We start from the raw sequence: 16557 nt of genomic DNA on the forward strand, positions 1-16557 counted from the left end.
CTAAGATGATTACGGTGCGTTGTCTTCTTGCTCTTGCTGCTAGTCAGTCTTGGTCTCTTCATCAGCTTGATGTTAATAATGCTTTCTTACATGGTGACTTACATGAAGAAATCTATATGTCTCCTCCTCCTGGTCTTCGGCGACAGGGGGAGAATCTTGTGTGTCGCCTTCACAAGTCACTTTATGGTCTTAAGCAGGCTTCTTGCCAATGGTTTGCCAAATTCAATAGTGCCATCATTTCTGCCGGTTTTCAACAATCCAAAGCTGACTATTCATTGTTCACTAAAAAGTCTGGTCTTTCTTTCACAGCTTTGCTCATTTATGTGGATGATATTGTGATTACAGGCAATGATGCTAGTGCCATTAATTCTCTAAAGTCTTTTCTCCGTGATCATTTTCGGATAAAAGACCTTGGTGATTTAAAATATTTTTTGGGTATTGAGGTTTCTTGTTCCAAACAAGGGATTTATGTTTCTCAACGCAAGTATGCATTAGAGATTCTCAAGGACTATGGTTTTTTGGGAGCACGACCCATTGCTTTTCCTATGGATGACACAAAATTATCTGATAAAGGAGAACTTCTCAAGGATCCTGAAAAGTATCGACGATTAGTAGGTCGGTTAATATATCTCACTATCACTCGGCCGGATATCACCTATTATGTGCATGTTCTAAGCCGTTTTATGCACGAGCCAAGGATATCTCATATGGATGCTGCGCTTCGTATTGTTCGTTATTTGAAGGCTACTCCAGGTCAAGGTTTATTATTTCGTTCTGATAACCAGACCAAGTTAACTGCGTTTTGTGATTCTGATTGGGCAGGTTGCCCTATCACTCGCCGTTCGACTACTGGGTATTGTGTATTCTTAGGCGGTTCTTTGATTTCTTGGCGGACGAAACGACAGAAAACCGTTTCGCTCTCTTCAGCAGAGGCGGAATATAGGGCCATGGCAGGTGCTTGTTGCGAGATAGTTTGGCTTCGTTTTTTGTTGAAGGATTTGAACATTCCTTTGGATGGTCCTTCCATTTTATTTTGTGATAATCAAGCAGCGTTACATATAGCTGCCAATCCTGTTTTTCATGAACGAACTCGTCACATTGAGATGGATTGTCACTTTATACGAGATAAGATTGTAGATGGCACAATAGAGACCAAGCATGTGGGTACGGCACAACAGTTGGCAGACTTGTTTACCAAACCTCTTGGGAAAGAAAAGTTTTCGAGTATGTTACGCAAGTTGGGAGTTCTTGACATCCACTCTCCAACTTGAGGGGGAGTGTTAGACAAATAAGGAATATGGTTGGAGTCCTTGTGTAATTGTATATAATATTATTATTGGAAGAATAAGCCGTCCTACAGCCGTCCTACCTTGTCCTACCTACACACTAGCCGTCCTACAGCCGTCAAGCCGTCCTACAGCCGTCCTACCTTGTCCTACCTACACACTAGGATGGCTACCTTGTCCTCTATAGCCGTCCTACCTTGTCCTACCTACACACTAGGACGGCTACCTTGTCCTACCTTCACATTTGTATCATGTATATATATCCTTGTAATCTTGTAGAGAAACATAATGAGAAAAAAAGCATTCTCTTCCATTTTTCCACATTCACGTATCAATAACAAATATATTTTTTAGCCTACATACCTTTTTCTACAGGGGTTCCGTAGATAGCTTGTCTTGACAAGGTTCTAGCTATCGGTTGAGGTGAGTGGTTTATATAGTGCTGCAAAACTTCTTATTTTTTCATACATACAAAACCACAAAGTATTGTGGGTTTGATCTATTTCCAAATGTCCCTCTATTTTAAAATCAAGAATGTTTGATTTTGTGTATTGTTTGATATGTAGAAATACATATTGTGTGGATTGTTGAGATTGTTCATGGAGCATGAGAACTTTAGCGTTGGGTTATCTGGGTGATAAATGAATGTATGGATGAGAACCTTAATGTTGGGTTATCCGAGAGATAAATGTATGGAACACGAGAAACATTAGGGCAAAAAGGCCAATAAAAGGGTTAGGTTGTGAGCCGCATTTTATGAAGGATAACGAACTCGTGAAGGGATAATGTGATGTGAAATTATGTGGCTAAAACTTTGATATTATTATATATTTTATAGTGTGGGTAGAATTAGCAAGCTTGACTGCATATCACATATTCTAGTCACTAGGCGACGATGGTTGTTGCTCACCCCTTACCCCTTTAGTTTCAAATGAGTAATTTGGCAAGACAGGTGTTAGAGGGAGATGAGTTTGTAGAGGAGGGAGATAAGATTTTTTATTTATTTGTGTACATCTGTAAGGATTTTCAGATTTTTTAAAAAAGATTGTTTCATTTTCGTTATTTCATTTTGGGCTTTTATCAGAAATAGTCCTTGAAATTGACCCACCCCATCCACATGGCAATATTTAATTAGACTTGTAGGACCAGTTATGTGTCATGTCATCACTTAATAGAATTTTTAACGGAATTATAACGGAAGGACTAGATTGATTTGCAACGCCTATTTTTAGGGACCACATTGATTGATTTTCAATTTGAAGGACCATCTTGATAGAGTGGGTCAATTTCAGGGACCATTTGTGATAAATAAAAAATAAAAAATAATAAAAAATAATAATAATAAAAAAAACCCTTTTATTTTTACTCATGTACTGGGCACGAAATTATTTTTTTTCACTGATCCTGAGTCTGGGGCGTGACACCTTTGATATGGCTTGGGCAGGTGATAGCCTTTCTCTTTCTTTTCTAGCCTTCCTCATTCCTTTTCTATGGATTGCAGAATATCTAACTTTCATTTTAGTATTTCTGTCAATAAGTACCTCCTTGGTGTGGTTATTTGTGAGTTTCTCCTATTAAGTATTTTAACTTGTGTTGGTGTGCTATTGGCTCCTCCAATGTCTACTTGTCCATTATAATAGGCATCTTTGTCAATGTGGTTGAGAACATAATTCATGTTGGTATGGACATTACATGGTTTGTTATCAGTTCTTCTTCGGAGTTGTCGATGCTCATTGTCAATGAGTGTCTTCATGTTCATTATATTGCAGGTCTTGTGCATAGAACTTCTCAAATGCCAATTCGTGAAAATTGTTCGACCTTTTAATCAGGAATGAAGTTACTTTGTCGTTGGAGTGCCTTCTCAGTCTTCAGAGTTTGGGTATGGGTGATTTCAAGACTTGGATGCATTTCTTTGCTCATCCTCCGGCTTGTCTCGCGCTTAAATCTACAAGTACGGAGTCAACTAATTTGTCCAAGTTAGTCTTTTATATTTTGGTAAAGTGTCTTTAGATTGAAGACCACTTTTGAATATTATCTCTACTATCTTATTTGATATTTGTAATTTTTTTTTTTTTTAGACTGATTGATATTTGTATAAGTTCTTTATTATACAATAAAACCACTATCGTTTCATCTAATAAAATTGTGTTTTATCGGAGTTGAAAACCAAATTTTGTTACTTCTTTTTATCTTATCTCACATACTCTCTCCATTTTCCGAAAATATGAAAGCTATGATCTAATTATTTGTTAATAACAACCAATAAATTAAAAAAAAAAAAAAAAAAAACCAAAAAACTGAAATTTATTAAATTGAATTCAACAATTTATACTTCCACTTGTTCGTTGTGACCGAAAACAATTACAGAGATGCACATGTGATACATGTATATTGAATTTTAAAACAAAGTCCAGTACGGACAGCTGCCTCTAGTGAACCTATGCTGTCTCCTACCAACTATATGTGTGCCCGAGTTCAAATATCTCCACATAGAAGCCACCAAAAACTTTGATTTCTAAATTCTAATGCATGGTTTTAGCAAATTTTTTTTTTCCGAGATGCAACGTCCCACTTGCCCATTCTATGTATTTTTCAATAATAGGGCGACTTTGGAGGTGGAAATGATTTGACAATTAAGGGCCGGTTGGTATCTTATTTGAGATCTATTATTTTAACTCAAAAAAAGAAGTTTTGAGTTACAAGTTCAAGATTCTTGTATGGTAGGCAATTATCAACAACACAACTAAACAAAAACTCGAATACAAAGCCCTATTTGTTTAAAACACAAAAAGTACGTTTTTAAACATTTTGGATCCATCCTCTCTCCCGATCTTATGCCCTCTCTTTCTTCTCTCTCTCTCTCTCTTCTCAGTTAGATGCCTACAGCCACCGCCTACAGCATTCCCCTCCCGAAGGCCAAGTATACTAAATTTACTTGAATCAAAATCACCAAGAGTGGTCTATCCATCTTTTGCAACATGAACATTATGCGACTCTACTTGGGAAATCAAGGACATTTGAGGCTCTACACAGGCAACAAGGGAGGCTCTAATCACCATTACGGACTTTCCACTCCAACCTACGGACTTTTTGAGGCAATTTTAGAATTTGGATACCCGTGTAACTTTAAGTGTGTAGCATGGATACCTTCGGAGTCATTTGGTGAATAGGTCTACTCGATGCACATTGTTTTGTGCCTTGGTAAAACTATCATCTAATCACTACTACATTAAACACTTTGCGCGACCAGAGAGTATTTGTCGCGCAAAGCATTTCTAGGTCACATAAAACCTATGGCGACGCAGAAATCGTCGTGCATAATTTGTCACACAAAGGTCGTGAAGAAAGACCTTGCGCGACGAAGGGGCAATTTCGTCGCGCAGCAAAACGCGCGCAGGAAAACGATTGTGCAACGCTTTACTACTCGTCGCAAGAAAGGTGTAGAAACAAAGGTTTTCGTTGCACGATATAAGAGGGTACAAGTGTACTTTTTGACGAGAAATTTTTGGGGACGTCTATGGTTCGTCTCTAAAATGTTTGAACGACAGATGAAGCAAGATTTTGAATAAATTAAATAACATACATATTGTCACCTTAATGTTTGGGCGATGAAACATGTAAGACACGCATGGTTTTGCACAACGACATATCTTCATCGTGCAAGTGTAATTTTTAATTAAAAAAAATTAATAAATAGAATGTTATTAAAAATATATATTTCATAAAACTGACAAAAAAAAAAACAAATTAATGAATAGAGAAACAATTTATTTATAATATAAATAAAAATGTACGTACAAATACAAAGTTTAAAATGAAAGCGGGAAAAAAAACTACGAAAACAATGAGGCATAATTTACGGGCAAGTCATTCGGAGGTGTTTGGTAATCTTGTTGCTGGAAAGGGTTGGGGTTGGGGATGGGGTTGGAGGTCGACGGGTCTGATTTTTGTGTATGCTCGGGGTAGAGGGGCTCTAACGGCCGTCGTGCAGAAAAATCAGGGAGACGGATCCTAAAGGAATTGAAGGCCTGTACAATCAGTGACATCTGAGTCTTGTACGATGCGAGCTCACTCCTCAGGTCAGCGACTTCCTACGTTAAAGTCGTAACCTCGCCCTTCGACTGCGAGGATGAAGAGGCTCGACACTCCCGCCACTTGGCATTTCTCATTCCCTGACAATATGTCCCTGGCCTCCGACCGAAAGTCTGGTCCAGCGTCTCTATAAGGATGTGAAACCCCACATCCTCAAGAGGGATCCACAGACTCGATCGGCGTGTCCGAGGGAAGCTGGGGGGTGAACTCCTAAAGGATTGACTAACCCTTTTCCACCATAGTTGCCTGTGAAATAAAACATGGAATATTAATAGCAAACAATTTGAAATAATTAGTATAAATCTTGGATGCAAAAGAAATTAATTACATGAAGGGACTTGGTCAACTCATCCTCGGGCCAAACATAAATGTCAGCAAAGACGTCGATCTCCGGGAATTTTGAATCCCCTTGGAATAGAAAAAGATAAGGAAAATGGTAGAATGGGAAAAAAAAAAATTATTATTATTAGCAACATTTTAAAATTGGAAATGAAAGCTTTAATATATACCTTCTATCGTGCCTTCATCCTATATGAGAAAGGCCTCAAACTCGAATGGTGGAAAAGAGTCTTCTTCTCCCGATTGATCTTGTTTGCCTTCGCCTTCTTCTGTTATACACAAAATAAACGTATTAGTTGTAATATTTTAAAAAAAGTTTAAAAAAAAAGTAATAAACATTAGTAAAAATTTAAAAAGGTAAAATGAAAGAATTCCTATTTAAAAACAGACACATAGCCCAGCTCCTGAAATGACCGCAGAGCCAAACCCAACTATCTTCTCGATCCTCGAACTCCTTCGGGCAACCCTCCTCAAGAGCAACCTGCGGATCATCAAACATCTCGAAATACTGGTGCAAGTCACTCTTCCACTACTTGTAACGTTCAGAGAAGAACCGATTGAGGTACGCCAACATGTCCTCATTGATGTTATCGAAATTGTAGTTTGTTTGCAATGTAACAAATATTACGAAAGTATAAGTAATAAAAGACATTAATAAATATGAATATATAAATTTCACATGAAAATCATTAAAAAGGCGACAATACTTACCAACAAATGATTGCGCACCATGTTCTTCACCTCCTCCGGCATTGCCTTCCAAGACTTCCATCGCATAGGGCAAAAGGTCAGCACAACGTGCCCAATGTCGTGGGCCAATGCACTATGTTGTTCCGTCATTGGTGTTGGCCAATGTCGCTCATCGTATCCGATTATGATACGATCATTGGTCACTCGGGTGACCTTCGATGTCTTCAATTGCTGACAAGGTTCCCGAGTGTTTTTCTTAGCTGCAAAGAAATGAAAAATTAATGTTAACCTAAAACTAATAACAAATCCTACCAAAATTTCGGCAGAACCTCCCTATAATTAAAATATTTCCCAAAACCCTGAAAATAACATAGACAATATATGTATCCAACACAATGATCACAACTGTTCAATAATGGGTTTGGAACGATGACAACAATATATATATATATTAACTTTTTAATCCTTAAATGACATAACTTAACAAACTGAACCTAAAATAACAAAACTAAGTTAACATGGGAATGAGGGAGTTAATTAGGATGGTATACCTGACTGTGGACCCGAGGCATCGGTTGTGGATCCCGATGGCGACATCTGCTCCGAAGTGCGGGGATGTCGGTGAGCATGTCGAGGCGCTAACAGGTAGCACCACCGAAGAAGTCGAAGATGCCGGCGCCTGTGGGGTTGGAGGACCAACTGGGTCAACCAGATTCACCAGCCTATGATCCATCTCTGCCGTAGCAGTGGTGGCAGTAGTAGGAGGTGTAGTCATCGGACGAGGTGTAGTCGTCATCGCCTTCCGGCTTCTAATGAGCTGTGACATCTACAAAATTGAAAATAAACCATTACAATTCTAAATGTAACTCACTGTCCTAATTCGAAACCCAAATTTAAGAACCCTCCCCACTACCCTAATTTGAACCCTTTACTTAAAATTAATAACCCCCAAATGTAAGAGGGAGTGTTACGATAATCAACGATTTACTATCAAAGTGGGGTTATTAGATATCCAAGAATCAAGGAAGAAATTGACTTACCTGTTATATATTTGATTTTTAACATAGAATATCTTAATTATAGGAGTTGTTTTTGCTCTTCGTTGTAAATATAAGCCCCTGTACTATACTCACATCAATATACATAGAAAATAATTACCCAATCGTTTTTTTTTTTTTTTTTTTTTGAGCCATGACTTACTGTTTGCTCAGGTTTATGAAAACATAAATTAATTTATAATATAGTTAATATGAACTATACTGTTATGGCTAATGTATTATAATATTAATAATTTGGACAAATTCTAATCCTAATTTATAATATTAACTTCGAATTTTGTATAATATGGATCTGGGGTACAAAGAGCGGAACGGAAATCTTGATTCAGCACATGTTCTTAACACAAATGATCCTGTAACTTCCGTGATGGTGAGTTTTGCTGGGTCTAATTTGAACTCAAACATCTGGCCAAAATACACCTACACTTATACTCACAGTCTAACATTATGTAACAAATATGCGGCACTGTGTGTGCCCCCTTCGACAAACAATGAAATCTAAATGTTTTATGTAAACCAAATGCTTCATGTATTCCCATTACGTATCCACGAGATTGAAGAAAAAGAGAAGAAGACGATTAGTGCATTTCTTACTTTATTTTAAGTTTACATGATGCAGCAAGACTGAAGAAACGTAAAAGGAAAAATATAATGCAATGTGTTTTGAAGAGAAACTTACATGTCATGTACACTTTTACTTCTTCTCATTTTCTTATATTTTTCTCATGTGATTCAGTAAGTGCGTTACTTGTAAGAGAGAAATCCAATAATTACTACATAGCAGAAAAATACGGCACTTGTTTGCTGGTTTATTTGTCCCACAAGTACTGGAAATGCGATGGGTAGGATTTGTGTCGGTTAGGACAGCAAGTTGTTTTAAAATTTGTGAGACATCCAAAAATTTGTCTTTAGATCATTTTTCAATTGATAAAGAATTTACTTTATTAGGTAAAAAGGTTAATCCAATTCCAAGGATGTTTAAGTCAATGTTAAATTCGCTAATTTTATTCTTATCCGAGAGTGTGAGTGTGAGAAATGCAAAAAACTTGACATATTTGCTAATATATGATATAAGCACATCCATTAGCAGAATTTGGTTTTCGTTATTTTACACCATTCAAAATATTACCATACATGAGATCAATGCGATAATTTTTCATTGTATTTTGGTATTTTTGTTCACTAGGATGTAGGATCTGTTTAATCAGTCTTTATCATTATCTTTTAACAGGGTAATACAAAATACTACTTATATTCAAAATTAAGGTAATTAGTATAAATATATACGGACAGAAAGATTTACATCTAAAGTGAATAAATAAAAGATCTATAATCCATCACAAACAAGCAGTTCAATGTCGAATTACTAACGAAATAACTGCGTCCGGCCAAATGAATACACAAATCATGGCACACAACATTATCATAGCGAATTATGGAAGCATGTAATAATAGCAATATCGTCATAATATGTGGGATTAATATTATTAAAGAAAACAGTATAAATATGGAGTATTTATCAAATATAGTCAAATATTAGTGTCTAATTTCAAAAATGTCAGTTTTTATAAAAGCTTTCAAATATATCCAAAATATCATTTAAATGGACTCAAATACCCTTAATTCATACAAATAACTAGTTGTTGATTAAAAGATTCTTGTGCGATAATCAAGTGGTGCTTTCACTTATTTTTCTAATATGCACTTGAAGAATTTCTATTCCGTAAACCTTAAAATATGTTTTTTGCACTTTCTAAGACACACAACAAATCTCTCGATTCACTACCACAGTTAACGATAACCTTCAAAACAGAATTCGGACACGGAAAACACCCTTAATAATGCAAAGGTGGAAAATTAAATACGAAGCACATTTAATCCAAAGGAAATTTGAGAAAAATAATGTTACAAAAATTGATAGTTCATTCTTCCATAAATATTCAATCGAAGGAAGAAACTACAAAAGCAAAGAGAAAACGTAGACGAGAAGAAGTGCAAAAAATTAACCATCTACACTCATCTTCGTTTAGGGATGCACAATTCTTCACCAACAGTTGATGCCTTCACTAGGTCTCCTCCAATTTTAAGGTTTAGCTATGAGAACTCTTCATCTAAAAGGGTTTTGGTTTTTTAATTTATTAAGTTTAAAGCTTAGGGTATATGTGTCTATTTAAGTGATATTTTAGATATATTTGAAAGTTTTTATAAAAACTGATATTTTTGAAAGTTTTTATAAAAACTGATATTTTTGAAAGTATGAGCTAATATTTGGCTATATTTGATAAATACTCATAAATATGTCCATGAAAATTTTGAAGTTGCAGCATCTATTTGTCTTTTCTCTTGATTTCACTCAAGCCAAAGTTCCAAACATAGCATCACTCATAAGCACCCTAAATCTAACCCCCACTACCCTAATTCTAACCCCTAACTTGAAATTAAAAAACCCCCTAATTCGAACCCCTAATTTAAGGACCCTAATTGCAACCCACTGCCCTAATTCTAACCCCTAATTTAAGAACCCTAATTGCAACCCACTGCACTAATTCTAACCCCTAATTTAAAATCAAGAACCCTAATCTAACCCTAATTTAAAATTGGAAGCAAACAAAACCTAAAATTCGAAGAAAAGGGAATGCAAATTAAGACGAAATTACCTTTTGGAGATGAAGACACGATGACTGGAGATCAATTGGAGGCGAGGCCAGGTGAGTGACAGAGAGAGGGGCTGCAATGGCGCCGGAAGAGAAAGAGGAAGGAGGGAAAGGGTATCGGGAGGAAGAAGAGAGAAGTGAGGGGAGGAAGAAGATCAATATAAGTATATAGAAGTTTGCACGACGGAGTCTTTGTCGTGCAAACTTCTATGCTTCATTGGGATTTTTTAAAAATCTCTGTAAAAAAGAAGGCATCTTTATTTTCAGACACTTGCGCAATGAAGACTAGATTTTGTCGCTCAAATATCCTTTGCGTGACGAAATATAGGTCTTTGTTGCGCAAGTGTCTGGATTTTGTTTTTGGTCAAAAGATAGACTTTATTTATAATCAAATCCAAATGTTTACATCCATAGCAAGTGTCTAAAAATTAAATCCCCTCATAAAATTATAACGCTTGCGTGATGTAAAAGTGTCGTGTGTCGCGCAATTATGTTTAAAAATGGTTTTTTTGGTACAATTTTGATTACAATTTATTATAAAATACTAATAAAACAAATTTATTTACAAAGTAATTCACATATAAAATGCATTAACCATTTAATGTATTTCACAACAAAAATTACAAATAAATTACATTAATCTTCATTCAAACTATAATAACTTTCACTTTTATCTCTATCATCATTCTCAGTGTCCCATTCCTCATCATCATCGATAGGTACATCACCATCGTCGTTTGTACGTACTGGACCATTGTAGCGCGGAAAATTACCAAGGTCAATTGTGATTGATTGAATAGGTATTTCGATTGAAGATACTCCTTCTATCTGAAATGGTTCTTATAAGATTAGTTTGCACCAATTTCCATCGAAGATTTTAGCCGTTGGTTAGCGACATTGTTGATGTCGTCATCAGTTGGATCTTGTTCTGGTATAGTATACACGTTCCTCTGATCAATCTTCTGAACAACTTTCCAACCCCTTCCAGCTTTAGGGTCTTCTAGATACAAAATTTGTTTTGCCATGTTTGCTAAGATGTAAGGGTCGTCATCGTACCAAGTTTTGGTAGTGTTCACTGATAATAATCCATGATCTCTTTTAACACTTCCCTGCCTATTTGGGTTTGTATCAATCCATCGGCACTTAAATAGGATCACTTAGCCTGTCTTTGTAAAGCAATTGCACGACACTTGTTAGTTTGCCATAGAATTCAATGTTTGTACTTTTGCCTCCACATTTGTTAGTTCGAGCAAAATAATTGGTAGAATATATATGTCCGGTACAAAACACTTCAAAATAATTCTTGGCATACAAATGTGAAGGATGTGCCTGCTTCATCATATCTTCATGCTCGTCTAGGTATGACATTAGCTTGGCAAAATTGTTCAGTATAAACCAATGTGCTACCTCTATGTCCTTTTTGAAAAACGACTCGTCTCGTATTGGATCTCCGAAAGGTCGAGCGATTTGGGCAAAAATTGAAAGTTTCTCCTTTCTCACACCCTTGCCATTATTGCGAGGATGAAGATTGAAAGTTGTCTCCACATCCTTTAAATACATTCCACAAAATGTAAGTGCTTCATATGCCACCCAAGCTTGTATAATTGATCCTTCGAGCTTCGCTTTGTTTCGTACACTTTTCTTCAATTCTCTAAGAAGTCTGCCAAAATAAAATGATACGATACAAATTTTACTAATCATTAGATATTGATGAATAAAATAACGAGGATTATATACCTTTCTATTGGATACATCCATCGAAAGTTGACTGGTCCAGCAAGCAATGCATTTTTCGGTAAGTGAACCATCACGTGGATCATACTTGTGAAGAAAGCTAGAGGAAATATCATCTCAAACTTGCATAGAACTTGCACAAGGTCATGGCACAACTGATTAACGTCCGTCTTTCGAAACGATCTTGATGTTAATTGCGAAAAAAAGCTAGACAACAACATGATTGGTTTCACTACATCGATTAGTAAGAGATGTCGAATAACAACAGGAAGTAGGCATTGCAGAACCACATGGTAGTCATAACTCTTTAGTCCAACTAATTTACCCCTGTCAACGTTCACGCAACGTGCGATATTTAAAGCATACCCATCAGGAAACTCTACAAACGATAAAAACTTTAAAAATTCTTTTTTGTCATTCGGTTTCATGGAAAAAAAATGCAAGATCCCTTCTGGTTTTATCACTATCCCTATTCATCCATAAACCCAGTTGTATTCCCATTCGTTCCAAATCAAGACGAGCTTTGATCGTGTCCTTTATCTTGCCCTTGATGTCTAGAATTATGCCGACCAATGTGTCAAATACATTTTTCTCAACATGCATAACATTGAGGTTGTGTCTCAATTTTAGTTTCAACCAATATGAGAGCTTAAAAAACATAGACTTGTGCGTTCAGTTCATATGTGTAGAAGGTCTAGTCCTACTTACAGTTTTCGTAAAAGAAGCAAAATCCAAACGGTTAAGCTGTTCAAAAATCTGATCACCAAACCATTTTATAGGTTTGAGGCAAGGCTTTTTTTCATGTCGGACTCTTTATCCTTCTCTCGCCACTCGTTGTCCCATATCAACCATCTCTGATGACCAAGGTAACGTCTTCTTTGCATACAGGGCATGCCATATAACCCTTAATGCTCCACCCAGAAACCATTGCATATGCAAGGAAATCGTTCATAGTCCACATCACTGTTGCCCGCAAAGTGAACATCTTACCAGTACACTTATCGTATGTGAGTACACCGTGTGTCCATAAATCCTTTAACTCATCCACCAACAGCCGTAAGTATACATCGATTGACCTATTAGGATCCTCAGTTATCAATAGAGTCATCATCATGTATTCTTTTTTCATAAATTTCCATGGCAGCAAATTATACGAAATTACGAAAATCAGCCAAGTGTTGTGGTGTTGGTTTAGAACCCTGAACGGATTGAATGCGTTAGTGGCAAGTTCCAATCTAACGTTTCAAGGATCAGTAGCAAAATCAGGGAACGTTCGATCAAACTCTTTCCATGCCTCCCCATTTGCAGGATGCCTAATCACATCGTCGTCTACTCGTTTTTCCTCATGCCATCTCATGTCCGTGGCAGTATGCATTGACATATACAACTGATGCAACCTAGGCTTCAAAGGCAAATAACACATGACTTTTTGTGGGATCTTCGTCAATCTATTCTGAGATGTCATTTTGAACCTCGACTCAATGCATATAGGGCATTTATCCAACGCTTTATTCTCCGTATAGAACAATATACAATTGTTTTTGCAAGCGTGATTTTTTTCATAACCCAATCCGAGACCATTCAACACCTTTTGAGTGTTTCTATGGTCTTTCAGGAAACAATTGTCCTTTAATAGCATTCTCTTGAAAACCCCCACAAAATAATCAAAACACTGGTTTGACATACGATACTTTATTTTACCACGCATTAGTTCCACAATAGTTGTGAGAACCGAAAAGTCCTCACACCCCAGGTATAATTCTTGGTTGGTATTTTTTAATAGTTTTTCATATTATTTGAATTCTCCACTATCCATTGGTGTAGGCATGTCATCTTCCACTTCCTGATTGGTATTTGTCGATACCATGACTTGTTCATTAGGATCCATATTAGGTTCAACATTGTCCATTCTTGTCACGTTTGAAGACGAAACATTGTCTAATTGTTCCCCGTGATGGTTCCAATTATTATAGGTCTCTACCATTCCATTCCTTACTAAATGAAATCAAACATTTTAAATACTTTCCCTTAACATGTTGTTACACCTCCTACAAGGACACTAGATTCTAGTTGCACCCGGGTTGTGTGTACATGCAAAGTCAGTAAAATCCTCAATTTCGTTCAAGTATTCGTTGGCGCATCTGTTCGGGTTTTGCATCCATGTTCTATCCATCATTCATGCAACCACAATAGCAGTATAACAATCACAACAACTTCAACATGATCTTGTCACCTTATGCCTCAGGTAAGGGCTCTATCCCATTCGGGAATGCAAAATTATGTCACGTCATTTACGACTACTTCAAATTAGATTTCGACGTGGAGAAATCTAATTTGAAGTAGCCGTAAATTTCGGCAGCATCTCTGTACAGTTCTTCAAGTGCACGACATAGATATGAAATACATATATGCCACCCGAAGAACGTACAGAGATAACACTGAAATACCCATGACCGAAACCTAATCCTTTAACCGTAAACTACACGTCATAACTTTGCATTTCCAAAATGTCCAAATAATGGGACAATTCAAGAATCAATTGGACCGCATTCATGCTTTTGTGTCCATGCCTGACATCCAACTAATCCTCAAACAGGAAACTATGTTTTACTAAAAAAAAAACAAGTACAAAGTTAATTACATTTAACTCCTTACATCACAATACATATTTGTACGTCACGCACAAATTTTTACATTTACTATTCAACATTATACATCATTATAACATCAAAAATTTTGTTATAAATATAATTTAACAATGTAATATAAACATAACAACATAATTTCAATATAATTTAACTAATTTATATTGTTAAAAAATAAAACGAAGAAAATACCTTCCAAATCGTTATCCACTGAGCGCTAGTCACACACAATATCCCTATACACAATGAATTTTATGGTGTTAGTATGAATTGACATTGATACTTTTAAATGAAAATAACAAAACCCTTACCAAACACACCGAAATAGCTCGATCAACCTAGAGAAGATAGAGATTTAGATGGACGAAGTATTAGAGGAAGAAATTGAGAGAAAATGGGAACGACAAATCCCGAATTGAAGAAAAACAAAGGGAAAGGAGGTGCAAAGGTGAAATCTGCAGTTTTTCTACGGTTTTTGTACAGTTTTCTGCCTCTGCAGCTAAAATCACGTTATAAAGATTACTTTTGGAAGAATCACTTTATGCGACAAATCGTCGCGCAAGTGTCAATGTTTTTTTTTTTTTTTTTGCAAAATTCTCTTTTTCATTTTCTTTATAATTTAATAATGTAAACTATTTGCATGACGAACACTATATTCGTCACGCAAGTTGCATTATTTTTTTCCGTTTTCTTTCTAACTAATGTAAATTTTTTTTATCCAATTAAAATTATTAAACCAAATTATATATTATCAAAATATTTATTAAAACTAATTTATTAACAAAAATATATATTATAACTAATGTAAACTTTAAATCATCCATGTAACATAAATTTTAAAAATAAGCCCAACATAATGTTCAAATAAATCCTATTTCATAAATAAAAAAATAAAAACTAAATTAAGTTCACTCTTCCTCTAGGTCATCAGCAGGGACATCAGCAGCGACATCGTCAACTCATGTGCGCTCTGCAACCCACTGTACATTGAACTTCCACTGCCGGAACTGCATCTTGAAAATGTCATCCACATACTTATGCTGCTTCTCATCGGTTTCATCAGCATCTCAAACAACCTGTAATGGCCATAAAATTAAATTAGTTATCACAAAAATATTATTTTTAAACAAAAACAATTACACATTCTTTAATACAAACTTACCGATAACTCATGCACCATGAAGTTCTTCAAGTCCACATGCACCATGCACCAATCCCCATATATCGAACCTAGGTTTGGCGGACAATTTAGCCAAACTTTTGTCATCAAACGAGGGCAATCACTTACGTTGGTACCTCTCTATTGTCATCATAGCTTTCCTCATTTTTTTTCCTACCACAAAAATTTAAAACGTAATAGCCTATTAAAACAATAATTTCAACCATATCAAATGTAAAACAACTAATTCAACAATAATTTTTTTTTTTTTTACCTTTCCCTTCACGAGAGCCTTCTCCCTTGCAACTTTTCGTTGAATCTGAAACCGAATCGGCCATCATTTGAAACAAAACCTTTTGTAAAATAGGATTCTAAAACTGTGTTTAAAGCGTGACTGACTGTTTTCATCAACACTTTGCGCAATGAATATGTAGAAAAATTCGTCGCGCAAACTTTTGGCGCCAATTTTATTTACCAGCCTTTTCTTGCACGACAAAAACATTCATCGCGTGAAGTTTTTTTTCTTCTGAATTCTTCCGATGTTTGTGCGACCTAAATGTGTTTCCGTCGTGCAAGTTACACTTACGTGACGAAATCTTGTTCGTCGCGCAAGCTGTTTTTTTTACTAGTGAATCCAAGCTACCAAGAAACAGAAAAGTTCTTTCTTCATCAATATCCTTATGTCGAATTATTGCATCTCATAATATTTCATCAAAATTAACGATAATCAGATATTGTTACTATTCGTTTGAGATGAGTACTGTTGGACTGTTTTGATGTACTCAGATCGGTTTCCAAAATACATTGTAGTAGGTGGAATTCAAAACCAAAACAAACAAACAATAACAACTTCCGATTTAGGCAAGTGAAGCTGGCAACGGCATTGTTTGATTTGAACGC

The sequence above is a fragment of a genome, unplaced genomic scaffold (assembly GCF_019419815.1).
Source record: "Pyrus x bretschneideri cultivar Hongxiangsu unplaced genomic scaffold, Pyrus_bretschneideri_v1 Contig75, whole genome shotgun sequence".
NCBI classification, from domain to species: Eukaryota; Viridiplantae; Streptophyta; class Magnoliopsida; order Rosales; family Rosaceae; genus Pyrus; species Pyrus x bretschneideri.